A 15,235-nucleotide genomic window follows, 5' to 3' on the forward strand; every position below is an offset into this window, starting at 1 on the left:
CATTTGTCCTTGCAAAAATGTCTAAGTGTGCTTAGGAGGGTCAGGGAGACCCTTGGAGCACTATAATTTTAGTAAATTAAAAAACATCAAAATAACACTTAACAAAACAGATTTTCGAAACTACTTAGGAAGTAGAGTGAACTTTGTTTCACTTGGCATCCAGCCTGAATTATTGACTTACACTGTGGCCAGATAAAGAATCTAGACAACATTTGACCATACAGAATATTTTATTATAATTTAAAACATTTTATATTTTAAAATGAGATTCACTTGTAATTATCTCCACAACCGCTGGATGTCACTGTTGCATACGCCTGGGCAGTAAAAGCTTCCCGCTTGGGCAAGCTGAAACTGGTATTTTAAGGGCTTTCACGCTTCCTTCTTGGCACTCCACCTTTTGGTTGAACACATGCTATCACGCTAAGATGACTGTCTTCTCCACTCAGTGCACTCAGCCCTATTCTCAATTATGGCACTCTACTGGGAATTCTAATTTATACAGGATGAGATTTCTCAAACACAATTATCTTCCTCACTATTTAAAAAGAGTATGGTACATTTATAATAGTTCCCAACATTGTGTATTAATTATAACTAGCACATTCTGGATACCAAATGGAGTGAACACATAACCATAAAATATCCTGGATTTATAAAGTGGCTTCCCCCCCACCCCTCCAAAGTGCTTACGACAGTTCCATATCTATTTGCTCATCTGTCTTCCCAACACCCCTAGGGGGTTACCTGCTTTAATGCTTTTATGAGTCAAAGTTGACCTGTGAAATAAATTGAATGAAGTAATTATTTGCACTGGGATCCCAGGAGTAAAGCAAAAGCAAACACTGAAAACTGTTCCAGACAGCTAATTATAGTTTGCAAAAGCAACTCGTTGAAATTTGGGTAGTTTTGGGTTTTTTCAATTACTTTAAAAATTTCTTAATCCCTGGACCCCTTTACCTCTTCTTTTAAATATGTATTTAAAAAAAAAAATCTAGGCCATCTTGTATAGCTGACGTTATACAGAAATTAGATCTAGAGACTTTTCCAAAACCTGAAAAAATCCTGGCCCCTAGAAGTGCTAGACTAGAATATGACCCATGGGAAGAAATGGGAGGACCAACTGGAACTGTTGTTAGCTTTCCCTACAGTTAGAAATGGCCATGAGCTTCACTTCAGCTGTTTAGTGGAGTCTCTTTTTTCCTAAAACCTTGGACTTGTTTTCTTTAGCTTCCTCTCGTGCCTTAGCACTAGGGAAGTCAGAGCTGTTCCTGGAGGGACTACTGGCCTAGATCTTAGCCGGGGGAGGTGGGGAGGGGAGATCCCCTCTGTTCTAGTGAATAATCAGAGTTGTGTTGCCTGTCATCTATGAGATGCTTTGATCCAAAATTTCAGTCATTGTTTCCACATTTAGGGGCTGGAATGAACATCAAAGAAGTGGGTGTACGGAATTTACTGAATGCCAAAAAAGTACAATAACATACAGAGGATATAAGCAAACCCCAGTGGCAAAATTTGCTGCCAAATGTCACACATAATAAAGGCCCCTGAAGTGAGAGTCTGCCTTTGACAAATGCATAATGATATCAATGCCAAGGGAAGGAACTAGCATGCTGAAAGGTGAATAAAAGAGCCGGGAACAGTTCACTGGACTTAACACATTTCCTTCGTGCGTTTTCACACAACAAGGAAAGCAGATGACACAAATGCATTAGGTAATCATTGGACAGGGCTGCAAACTCACCAGCAGTTTTAAATTGACCTGGCTTTTTTGGGGTGCAGCTCTAAAGATGAAAATAAAATGTGATTAGTAATTACTCATCTTCTGGAGGGAAAAAAAGGGGGGAACAAGGAAAGTGAAAATAGCTTTCTTGTTCTGTCTTGGATAGTTCCAGATTTTAAAGCCCATATGTTGTTTGCTATAACTTCTTCGCCTCCCAGGGCCAATGCATTCCAAACATTTCAGCTAGCGTAGTACACCGAGGAGCTAGGAAGTTAGGGCTCGTTTGTATCCACAGTCTTTGTTCAAATATGGATTAATTTTGGTTAATTTCAGTGGGTGCACATAAAGTAAAATGCACAGAACTGAAACCACTGAAATCAGGCCATCGTGTGATCATCTAAAAACCTACTTTTCAAGCTCCTTTAAGTTTTATTTTTGAAATAAAAACAATAAAATGACTGTAAAAAGTTTCCAAAAGCATTGACATTATGAGCAATTGCTAACCAAGGCTATTCCCAGAATGATGGAGAATATTTGGATATAATTCTAGAAAAGCTAACTGCCCTGCAGTGCCAACTATAAATATGTCATTCAGAAGGTGATTTGATAAGGCTCCTGTGGTAGGTGGCTCTTGCCTCCAGGGCCAGATATCGATAGAGAAGCATATTGTGCTGCTGCCACCAAGGTCAGCCTTGGAGGGCACAGCAGATTCTTGCCCAAAGCTCCCATCCTTTTACTATGGAGATGAATACTTAAAAAAAAAAAAAAAAAAAACAGACTGAGTGTGGATGTTTAAAGGAAAGAGTCTCAAAAATGCCACAGTACCTGGTAACAGCTTACCAGGTTCATGAGCATAGTCTGGTAATGAATTAAGTACAAGTAAGACCAAGATGTGTGTATTTATTTGAAACCCTCCAGGGTTGAGCAAAAAATTGTGCCAGTTGCAAATGGAGTCAGCATTTCTATCCTATGCATTACGCAATCAGAGCTTGTTTGCTTGTATTTACCAAAACCATTTTCAACACAATCCCTACAGTTCTTCCTACAAAATTTCTTCTGCAGGCTTGCACTGCATAATAATGGAGCTCATAGATGGGTCCTGCTCTGTTTATTGTGCATGTTAAGTAAATGCAATGATTTTCATTATTTCAGACTCTATAATGAAATGACTGAGTGCCATTAGAAAATGGACAAACAAGTATTCAACTGGCTGGATGAACCATAGCTTTCCGGCATTAAAGGTGTAATATTTATGAGTTAATTTAATCATAGAAGAAAATATTGAGAAGGTGACTGAGTAAAATGATGGCTATGTATGATGTTTTTGCCATGCAGCTGGATAAACATATTCTATGACAGACCTTGGCAAGAACTGCAAAGATGCTCTTACAGTGGCATGAATAAATATTAGGTGCTGCCTAGAAGTCACTGCATTTGAAGTCTTGAGCAAAGCCAGATGAGCTTTAGCAGGAAAATATGAAGAAGCCATGTATGCACATTAGGATTATGTAAACACTGAGTTCTTTCTCTGCTGCCTGGGAATTGCTCTAACATTCATTTTCATCTACATCACTGACAGATTTTTTTTTCTTTTACACATTATCTTTGCACTTCTAGGAGTGCACTTTAGCATCAAGACCCAGTTTGGGGGCAGCTCCAGGTAAGTTTTTCAACAATATGGACTTGGAGAGAAAAGACATACTTTGCCTAGGCTACAGGGAGCTGACAAAAAAGATTGTATTTTATAGTGACCCAATCCCAGGCGGCTCAATGGGTAAAGAATCCTCCTGCAATGCAGGAGACTTAGGCGATGTGTGGATGTGTGTTTGATCCCTGGGTCAGGAAGATCCCCTGGAGGAGGAAATGGCAACCTGCTCCAGTATTCTTGCCTGGAGAATCCCATGGACAGAGGAGCCTGGCAGACTATGGGGTCTCAAAGAGCCAGACATGACTGAAGCGACTGAGCATGCAAGCATGCAATCCAGTCTATGTAAAACAGTAAATTTAAAAATTCCTTTTCATGAATATCCTTAGAATATATGGTTTCAGATTCCAAGAAGGACTGTAAGATAAAGTGATAGTTGGGTATATATTTTAAAGAGAGGAGATCAGCAATAATATTATAACAGTCATTTAATGAAGCATTTGATTCAGGGCAGCAAGAACCAGTGTACAGGACATGATCACAGAAATATATTTTTGTGGGTTTTTCCCCCCACAGATTGTCATTTTACCAATAAAGAAAGTATCTTTTTTTTTCAGTTTTATTGAAACAGAATTGATATAAAATACTGTGCAAGTTTTAGATGTACACTGTGTTGATTTGATACACATATATTGTGAAATAATGACCACTACAGTGTGAGCCAACACCTCCATCACCTTACACAATTATCATTTCTTTTTTGTGGTGAGAACATTTAAGATCTACTCCCAGCAACTTTCAAGTATATAATATATTGTTAACTATAATTACCATGCTGCACATTAGATCCTCCAGAGTTTTTCATTTTATAACTAAAAGTTTAATCAACACCTTCCCATTTACCTCACCCCCCAGCCCCTGATAACCACCATTCTACTCTTTGTTTCTATGAGTTTGGCTTTTTTAGATTTCACATGTAAGTGATACCAGACAGTATCTATGTTTCTCTGTTAATTTCACTTAGCATGCCCCCAAGTTTCATCCATCTTGTCATAAATGGCACAATTTACTTTTTTCTCATGACTGAATAATATTCAATTGTATATATGTACCGTATATTCTTCTTTCATTGAAGTATAGCTGATATACTCTCAGTATAGCTGAGAATTGGACCATAAAGAAACCTGAGCACTAAAGAATTGATGCTTTTGAACTGTGGTACTGGAGAAGACTCTTCAGAGTTGCTTGAACAGCAAGGAGATCAAACCAATCAATCCTAAAGGAAATTGACCCTGAATATTCATTGGAAGGACTGATGCTAAAGCCGAAACTCCAATACTTTGGCCACATCATGCGAAGAGTTGACTCATTGGAAAAGACTCTGATGCTGGGAGGGATTGGGGGCAGGAGGAGAAGGGGACAAGAGAGGATGAGATGGCTGGATGGCATCACTGACTCCATGGACATGAGTTTGGGTGAACTCCAGGAGTTGTGATGAACAGGGAGGCCTGGCATGCTGCGATTCATGGGGTCGCAAAGAGTCAGACACAACTGAGCAACTGAACTGAACTGATGCTGAAGCTAAACTTCCAATACTTTGGCCACTTCATGTGAAGAGTCAACTCACTGCAAAAGACCCTGATGCTGGGAAAGACTGAGGCCAGGAGAAGGGGACAACAGAGAATAAGATGGTTGGATGGCATCACCGAACCAATGGACATGAGTTTGAGCAAACTCTGGGAGAGAGGACAGAGAAGCCTGAAGTGCTGCAGTCTGTGGGGTCGCAAAGAGTCAGATATGACTTAGCGACTGAACAACAACAATAGTTGATTTACAGTAATGTATTAGTTTCAGGTATACAGCATAATGGTTCAGTATTTTTACTGATTATACTAGAACACAGATTATAGCCAACATAATGGCTGTAATTCCTTGCATATCACATTTTCCTTTTCCACTCATCTGTTGTTGGGCACCTAGGTTGTCTCTGTATCCTGGCTCTTGTGAATGATGCTACAGTGAACATGGGAGTACAGGCATTGCTTCAAGATCCTGATTTTATTTCCATTGGATATACACCCAGAAGCAGAATTTTTAGATCATATGATCATTTTAATTGTTTGAGGAACCTCTATCACTATTTTCCATAGGCTGTGCCCCAATTTACATTCCTACCAACAGTGTGCAAGGATTCCATGTTATGCACATCCTTGCCAAAGCTTACCTCTTATCTTTTTGATAATAGCAACACTCTCTTCCAACAACACAAGAGAAGACTCTACACATGGACATCACCAGATAGTCAACACTGAAATCAGATTGATTATATTCTTTGCAGCCAAAGATGGAGAAGCTCTATACAGTCAGCAAAAACAAGACTGGGAGCTGACTGTGGCTCAGATCATGAACTCCTTATTGCCAAATTCAGACTTAAATTGAAGAAAGTGGGGAAAACCACTAGACCATTCAGGTATGACCTAAATCAAATCCCTTATGATTATACAGTGGAAGTGAGAAATAGATTGAAGGGACTAGATCTGATATATAGATTGCCTGATGAACTATGGACTGAGGTTCATGACATTGTACAGGAGATAGGGATCAAGACCATCCCCATGGAAAAGAAATGCAAAAAAGCAAAATGGCTGTCTGGGGAGGCCTTACAAATAGCTGTGAAAAGAAGAGAAGTGAAAAGCAAAGGAGAAAAGGAAAGATATAAGCATCTGAATGCAGAGTTCCAAAGAAGGGCAAGGAGAGATAAGAAAGCCTTCCTCAGCAATCAATGCAAAGAAATAGAGGAAAACAACAGAATGGGAAAGACTAGAGATCTCTTCAAGAAAATGAGATAGACCAAGGGAATATTTCATGCAAAGATGGGCTCAATAAAGGACAGAAATGGTATGGACCTAACAGAAGCAGAAGATATTAAGAAGAGGTGGCAAGAATACACAGAAGAACTGTACAAAAAAGATCTTCACAACCCAGATAATCACGATGGTGTGATCACTCACCTAGAGCCAGACATCCTGGAATGTGAAGTCAAGTGGGCCTTAGGAAGCATCACTACAAACAAAGCTAGTGGAGGTGATGGAATTCCAGCTGAGCTCTTTCAAATCCTGAAAGATGATGCTGTGAAAGTGCTGCACTCAATATGCCAGCAAACTTGGAAAACTCAGCAGTGGCCACAGGACTGGTAAATGTCAGTTTTCATTCTAATCCCAAAGAAAGGCAATGCCAAAGAATGCTCAAACTACCACACAATTGCACTCATCTCACTCACTAGTAAAGTAATGCTCAAAATTCTCCAAGCCAGGCTTCAGCAATATGTGAACCATGAACTTCCAGAAGTTCAAGCTGGTTTTAGAAAAGGCAGAGGAACCAGAGATCAAATTGCCAACATCCACTGGATTATCAAAAAAGCAAGAGAGTTCCAGAAAAACATCTATTTCTGCTTTATTGACTATGCCAAAGCCTTTGACTGTGTGGATCACAATAACGGTGGAAAATTCTGAAAGAGATAGGAATACCAGACCACCTGACCTGCCTCTCGAGAAACCTACATGCAGGTCAGGAAGCAACAGTTAGAACTGGACATGGAACAACAGACAGGTTCCAAATAGGAAAAGGAGTACGTCAAGGCTGTATATTGTCATCGTGCTTATTTAACTTCTATGAAGAGTACATCATGAGAAACGCTGGGCTGGAAGAAGCACAAGCTGGAATCAAGATTGCCGGGAGAAATATCAATAACCTCAGATATGCAGATGACACCACCCTTATGGCAGAAAGTGAAGAGGAACTAAAAAGCCTCTTGATGAAAGTGAAAGAGGAGAGTGAAAAAGTTGGCTTAAAGGCTCAACATTCAGCAAACTAAGATCATGGCATCTGGTCCCATCACTTCATGGGAAATAGATGGGGAAATAGTGGAAACAGTGTCAGACTATTTTTTGGGGGGCTCCAAAATCACTGCAGATGGTGACTGCAGCCATGAAATTAAAAGACGCTTACTCCTTGGAAGGAAAGTTATGACCAACCTAGATAGTATATTTAAAAGCAGAGATATTACTTTGCCAACAAAGGTCCGTCTAGTCAAGGCTATGGTTTTTCCTGTGGTCATGTATGGATGTGAGAGTTGGACTGTGAGGAAAGCTGAGCACCAAAGAACTGATGCTTTTGAACTGTGGTATTGGAAAAGACTCTTGAGAGTCCCTTGGACTGCAAGGAGATCCAACCAGCCCATCCTAAAGGAGATCAGTCCTGGGTGTTCATTGGAAGGACTGATGCTGAAGCTGAAACTCCAATCCTTTGGCCACCTCATGTGAAGAGTTGACTCATTGGAAAAGACTCTGATGCTGGGAGGGATTGGAGGTAGGAGGAGAAGGGGACGACAGAGGATGAGATGGCTGGATGGCATCACCAACTCAATGGACATGAGTTTAAGTGAACTCTGGGTGTTGGTGATGGACAGGGAGGCCTTGCGTGCTGTGATTCATGGGGTCGCAAAGAGTCTGACACAACTGAGCAACTGAACTGGACTGAACTGAATGATTAGTTATGTTGAGCATCTTTTCATGCACCAAGTCTTCTGTGAAAAGGATTTGTCTATTCAGAAGGTCCTTTGTTTATTTTTTAATCTAATTGTTTGGTTTATTTGCTACTGAGTTGTATGAGTTCTTTATATATTTTGGATATTAACTTCTTAGCAGATACATGATTGGCCAATATCTTGCCACCTCACAGGCTGGCTTTTAATTTTGTTGATTGTTTCTTTTGCTGCTCAGAAGTTTTTTTAATTTAATATAGTCCCACTTATTAATTTTTGCTCTTGTTGTTTGTGCTTCTAATGTCAAATCTAAAGAAATATTTTCAAGACCAATTTCAAAGTTTTTTCCACCTCTGTTGTCTTCTAAGAATTATAAGGTTTCATGTCTCATGTTTAAGTCTTTAATCCATTTTGAGTTAATTTTTGTGAGTGGTTATGATAGGGGTCCAATTTTCTTCTCTGTGTGTCAACCCAGTTTCTCAACATCATTTATTGAAGAGACTATCCTTTCTTCATTGAGTATTCTTGGCTCACTTATCAAATACTTGTTGACTGTACATGCAAGGGTTTATTTCTCAGGTCTTTATTCTGCTCCATTGGTATCTGTGTCTATTTTTTATACCAGTATAATACTGTTCTGATTACTACAGATTTGTGCTATAGTTTGAAATCAGGAAATGATGGCTTCTGCTTTGTTTTCTCAGATTGTTTTGAGATCTTTTGTGATTCCATACAAACTTTAGGATTTTTTTCTATTTCTGTGAAAAATGGCATTGCGGTTTAACAGAAATTGCATTGAATCTATAGATGAGTTGAGTGGTATGGACATTTAAACAATATCAACAAAGAATATCTTTCCATTTATTTGTGTTTCCAATTTCTCTCATCAAAGTCTTATAATTTTCAGTGCACAGATCTTTTACCTCCTTGGTTAAATTTATTTCTAAGTATTTTATTGTTATGATGCTATTGTGAATGGAATTGTTTTCTTAATTTATTTTTGAAATTTTTCATTGTTAGTGTGTAGAAACACAACTGATTTCTGTATGTTAATTTTATGTCCTGCAACTTTACTGAATTCACTGATTCATTTTAACAGTTTTTTGATGGAGTTTTTAGGATTATCTATATAGAAGATCATATCATCTGAAGAAAAGACTGTTTTAGTTCTAACCTTCCAATTTGGATGGCTTTTATATCATTTTCTTACCTGATTGCTCTGGCTAGGATTTTTAGTACTATGTTGAATAGGAGTAGTGAGAGTGGGCATTCTTCTCTTTTTCCTGATCTTAGAGAAAAAAGATGTGTTAGCTGTGAGTTTGTCATATACAGCCTTTATTATGTTGAAATATGTTCTTTCTATATCCAGTTTCTGCATCTATTGAGATGATCATCTGATCTTTATCTTCCATTCTTTTAATGTTGTGTATCACATTTATTGATGTGTGTGTGCTGAACTACTCCCAGGGATAGATCCAGTTTGATCATGGTATATGATCCCTTTAACATGCTATTGAATTTGGTTTGCTAGTATTTTGTTGAGAATTTATGTACCAATATTCGACTGAGTGACTGAACTGAACTGAACTGATTCATCAAGGATATTGGTCTCTAGTTTTCTTGTAGTATCCTTATCTGGCTTGGTTATCCGGATAATACTAACCTCATAAAACAAGTTTTTGAGAGTGCTCCTTTCTCTTAATTTTTTGGAAGAGTTTGAGACGCTGTTGTTCAGTCACTCAATTGTGTCTGAGTCTTTGTGACCCCATGGACTTCAGTGCACCAGGCTTCTCTGTCCTTCACTATCTCTCAGAGCTTGTTCAAATTCATGTCCACTGAGTCAGTGATGCCATCCAACCATCTTATTCTCTGTCGCCCCTTCTCCTCCTGCCTTCAATCTTTCCCAGCATCAGGGTCTGGGAAGTTTGAGAAGAATTGGCGTTCTTCTTCAAATGTTGGGTGTAATTCACCATCTGATCTTAGACTTTGCTTTGTGTGGAGGTTTTTCAATCTCCTTACTTGTTACTGGTCAGTACAGATTTTCTGTTTCCTCATGATTCAGTCTTGGTAGGTCATCTATTTCTAGGAATATATCTTTTTCTTCTAAGTTATCCAATTTGTTGGCATATAACAGTGATAGTCTTTTGTGATCCTTTGTATTTGCATAGTAAGAGTTGTAATGTCTCCTCCATTTATGGTCTTATTTATTTGAGTCTTTTCTATTTAGTTTATCTAAAGGTTTTAAAATTTTTTATTTATCTTTTCAAAAAATCAGCCAGGTTGTGGGGAGAAAAGTTGCAGGTGGAAGACTTCAGCTTGGATGTTCTATGCTCTGATGTGAGTTGGCTTACATTGTCTTTGCTTCTTCCATTTATATTTTTATCTCCATTTCATGCCTGAGAATTTCCAAATGGAACAACAAAAAAGGAAAATGTAGTTCAAAATATCCTTGTATTTTTCTAAAACTGAATGCTGTTTCAGTATTAAATTTTTTTCCAGCTATGCACTATGCCCGATATCTGAACACAAAACTCTTACTTCCTGGGCATCATGTTTCTAGTCTTTAATAATTGTCTCTAGCATACATGGCATCATGTCTTGAAATACCTAAAAAAGAGGTCAGTTGTTAGCAAATTTTCATAGCTGTACAAGGAATCATTGTAAACAGACTTGATGCTATACTTCTTTTGGTACATGTATAGGTGAGACTGTATATTACTCCAGAGAGAGAGAAGCGATTTGATATTTTGTATATATAAAGTATTTAGGACAGTATCTGCATCATGGTAAGTCCTTTGTAAATCTTAGCTGCTGCTACTCTTTCTACTACTACTATTACTAGTATTATTGAAAAGCCTAAGGATTATGTTCTGACAGGGGATCAGTTGGGCTGGTTTCATTAGGAATACCAACCTTTGGCATGGACCTAACATGTGTACTAGATTAGATACTTGCTTCTCACTTATGAGGGACCGTTTGATCCTTTGGGAGATCATCTTTTTAAATCCACTTTTTTTTTTTTTTTTGCCATTGGCTGCCCCTTGGGGACAGAGTGTCAGAGTGTCAAAGTGAAACCCTGGGATGTAGCATGCATGTGGGTTTTTGCTCTGAAGCAATCCTTCTCAAACTATGTGTGGTGAAAAATCTGTTTCTTTTTTCATTTCCAGTCTGTTACAGCCTAATATTTTATAAAATGCAATAAAAATAACTTAAAATGGAATAAAAATCAATGTACACAAAATTCAAGTCCCATTTTTTAATTAGATTCGACAGAAATAAACTTAAGCTGCCACATGGTTGCCAACAGTTCTAAACGCTGTGCTGTGCTCAGTCGCTTCAGTCGTGTCTGACTCTTTGTGACACATGGGCTGTAGCCTTCCAGCCTCCTCTGTCCATGGGATTCTCCAGGAAAAAATACTGGAGTGGGTTGCCATACCCTCCTCCAGAAGATCTTCCCAACCCAGGATCGAACCCACGTCTCCTGCATCTCCTGCATTGCAGGTGAGTTCTTTACTGTGAGCCCCCAAGGAAGCCCAGCAGTTCTAAATGCTTCCTCTCAACTCTGTTCTCGTCTCATCTCCAAACAGTAACTAACACATCCCTGACAGTAGGCCTCACTTTGAGCAGCAACCTCACAAAGAACAATGAGGATCCCCAAAGTCCGTCACGTCCCTACTGCTTTCCTTCTGTAATGCTCAAAGGGCTCTCATCAAAACAGGCTTTAGGCCGGGTCGGCAGGCTTCAGGCCCCACCTTTATTGGCGTGAAGCTGGTGTCCGGGGGGTAACTGAGACATTACAGGAAAAAGCCACTTCTGCCGGGCACTGGCCATTGTCTCAGCTGGGAATTTCCACACAGCTAAGCGGTGGGCTGTTTAGTATGAATGCACAGGTGTGGAGACAGCCTGTGATAGACAGTTTTATGGCAAATAAACACAGTGTATGATATACTGTAATCAACTATATAAACAACTTTAAAATTGTCTTTACTTCATATTTCCAGCATTTGCTTTTGTTAATCGTATGTCTTCTTGACAGCAATTAAATAACCTTGAGAGGAAATGTACACCTGCTGTCTCCCCTGGGGAAACTACATCTCTTTTGTGAATGACATAAGTTCTCCATAAAACATAAGCAAAGATAGGAGAATTGAATTTGGAGATATGTCTCCTTCCTCTCTTGTTTTATCTCTAGTTGAATTGGAGGGCAGTTTAATATAGCTAAGCTTTTCCCAGGTCCCTATGCTGGCGTTCTTTCAAACCCCACTATTTCCCAGACGGCCAAACTGGAGACCCTAGCTAATGACGTTCTGACAGGTATCAATTAGTGGGGAAGATGTCACGACTGCCTCGCTTGGCCTGTACTTTCACCCTCCCTGACTTCTGGGCCATGGTGCTCTTAATACTTCCTGATTTCTGCAGCCCACCTCATCTACTTTCCATGAACACTATACTGGTCCTGTTTTCCTTAAAACAGAACATAACAACGTTTCCTTTGCTTGAGACAGGTTCCAAACAAGCCCCATTCATTAGGATCGGTGAAGTAAAAGTCAATTTTAATAGACAGGTGTCCCCACTCTCAAGATGGGGTGGCGGGAGAGTGGCTGCTGCTGGGAGGGCCAGGTGGGTGCTCAGGGCTCAGTGCAGGCTGCTCACAGCTGCACCTCTGGTGAATTGAGCTTCAGCTCCAGGCTGGTTGGACAAGCAACATTTGGGGTGAGTGGCCTGGGGCATTGCGTGCTTCTGGAGACACTGGAAGGGTGAGCAGCTGCCCCAGTACCAGTGTGTCATGCACAATAACCACCCCCTGGCTTCAGCTATGTGGATTCAGGGTGACGGCTCACCACACCTTCTTCCACCAGAAGTGGGCTCGCCTCTTCCAGGCTCCATATATAGTCTTTTTTTTTTTTTTTAATAGTTTTCATTTATTTATTTTGGGCTATCTAGATCTTTGTTGCTGCAATGGCTTTCTATAGGTGAGGCGAGCAGGGGCTGCTCTCTAGTTGCGGGACAGGGGCTTCTCATGCAGTGGCTTCTCTTGTTCTGGAGCACAGGCTCTAGGGCACGCAGGCTGCAGTAGATGTGGCATGTGGTCTCAGTAGTCATGGCTCCCGGGCTGTAGAGCACAGGTTCAATAATTGTAACACATGGGTTTAGCTGTTCTGTGGCATGTGTGAGCATCCTGGATCAGGGATCAAACCCAAGTCTCCTGCACTGGCTGGTGGATTCTTTACCTCTGAGCCACCAGGGAAGCCCCATATACAGTTCTGACCACAAAACATCACCAAGGCTTCAAAAACTGGCTGAGTCCTTTGTCTTAGAGCTAGAACTTGGAGAACCTGAGCCTCCATTGTGTTTTGTGAGTTGAGTTGGGAGCAGCTGTCCTGAAGAGGAGCATGCAGGTATGGACTGCATCACACTCTTACAATGGTTCCATCCACTCTACCTACTTTTAAGAAAAATGGCTTCAAAATGACAGCATTTTTCAGTGTGAGAACAATGCCAGAGTTGTATGACCTGGTTAACAGGTAGAAACCTGACCTGATTCGGTCTGATGGAGAGTAAGAATGTTCTGATACCTACAAGAATTCTACAGATTTTCTTTCTTGGCTCTACAGTGATAGCCCTGTCAAGGGTAAAGTTGTAGTAACTGACGATGGGGTCAGAAATATCATGGAGGATACTGCGGGGATCAAGGTAAATTCAGACCAGGGAGGTTGCTAGATCACAAGTAGGAGATGTGCACCACAATGGACAAGGCACCCAGGACTGTCACCGGGACATGGGACATCACAAGTGAATCCAAAATCATTCCCGAACTGGTTCAGACATGAGTTTGGGAGGTAACTATCTTCTCAACATTGGACAGCTAAAGATGTGCTAATAGTTATCTCTTCCAAGGCAGGCATCTTGCTGCTGGGAAGTGGCTGAACATAATGGGGAGGCTATCTGTGTATCTAAATCATGGAGGGTGCAATGGGAAAAGAACAAGGTAATTGTAAGATATACCTTAAAAAGATCAGCTATTTATATCATTTTACTGCACTGGTGAAAAAATAGAGTCTTAAACTTTCAATCCCCCATAATTCTTCAACTGCAAAGGTAAGGATGCTGGGATCCAGGAAGCTCTGAATTGTGCTCCACAAATCCGGGAAAAGATCCCCTCTTTCTTTGAGCTCACCCTCTGCTCTCCCAGTTGAGTCGACCTGGACTATAAAGCTGACACGAGTGGAGTGATCATTGGGGTTCAAGAGGAAAGGGTCACTGTCTGCTGCTTACTGCTTTAATTTTCCTTGTATAGTATCATCATTATAATAAACTAACTACTCCATCCAAAGATGACTTTTGCAACACATTTTAGTCAAAGGTACTGAGTGCATTATATCAATGACTCAGTGGACCAAGGAGCTGAGCTCCATTGCAAGCATACTTCACTCTGGACAGCAAAAGAAAGGGCTGAATAATTAAGCTCGGGGTTTCATTCATTCCTACCTTTGGAAATTATCTATAATGGAAGCCTCCCTCCATTCTCTGTGTTTGATAAACTTAACTTGCTTACTAAATGACTTTAGTTAAAGAATAAGCCAAGTCCTCCTATTGCCTATGGGAGGAGGTAGAAAGAGTTTGGCAAGTTCAACCATATGTTATTTAGCATCAATTATCACCACTTCCTCCCCAAGCAGCACACCCCCTCAGCACATCCCCACCTCCAAGTTCAGAAGAACCTGGAGGGGAAGGAAAAAGCTTGCTAAGTTGCTTATGTTCACTCTTCAGAAGTTTGTAAAGCAAACTAAGAGCTCTGAAATTCAGTCTGTTTACAGTGGTACTATAAGAAAATGGATTTATTCTACCCTGCCTTTTCAGAAATGATCAAATAAATACATTTGCAAGTCAACAACATTTATAGGTCTCCCCACCATTTCTTTCTCTGTTTTCGTTCCTTGCAATTTTGTTCATTTGGCTGTTTGTTATTGTTGAAGAGACTGGCTGTTTGTCCTGGGGTTTCCAACAATTTGAATTTTGTTGATCATGTCCCTGTGATGTTGTTTAATATGTTCCTTTGCCATTGTAAGCTGTAAATTGGTAGTTAGATCTAGAGGCTTGATAAGATTCAGGTTCAATTATTTTGTCAAGAGTATTTGACACATAGAGTTTTGCACTTCTATTAGGAGGTATATAATGCCTGATTGTCTCTTTGGTGATGTCAACAGCCAGTGGTGGTCATTGCCCAGATCCATTAATTCATTAAGAGGCTGCAAATGGCAATATCCTAATTCTGTCACTCCTTATTTGTTTACTAGTTGAAAAAAATTCTGCAAAGAGAAAG

The 15,235-nt window shown here is 40.0% G+C and overlaps 1 pseudogene; it reads left to right on the plus strand.

Annotated features, from left to right (window-relative positions):
• The first annotated feature begins 12,870 nt into the window (after positions 1–12,870).
• LOC109575064 (tissue alpha-L-fucosidase pseudogene) lies at positions 12,871–15,232 on the plus strand (annotated as a pseudogene).
• The last annotated feature ends 3 nt before the right edge of the window (positions 15,233–15,235 follow it).

Source organism: Bos indicus, chromosome 2 (genome assembly GCF_029378745.1).
Source record: "Bos indicus isolate NIAB-ARS_2022 breed Sahiwal x Tharparkar chromosome 2, NIAB-ARS_B.indTharparkar_mat_pri_1.0, whole genome shotgun sequence".
Lineage (NCBI taxonomy): Eukaryota > Metazoa > Chordata > Mammalia > Artiodactyla > Bovidae > Bos > Bos indicus.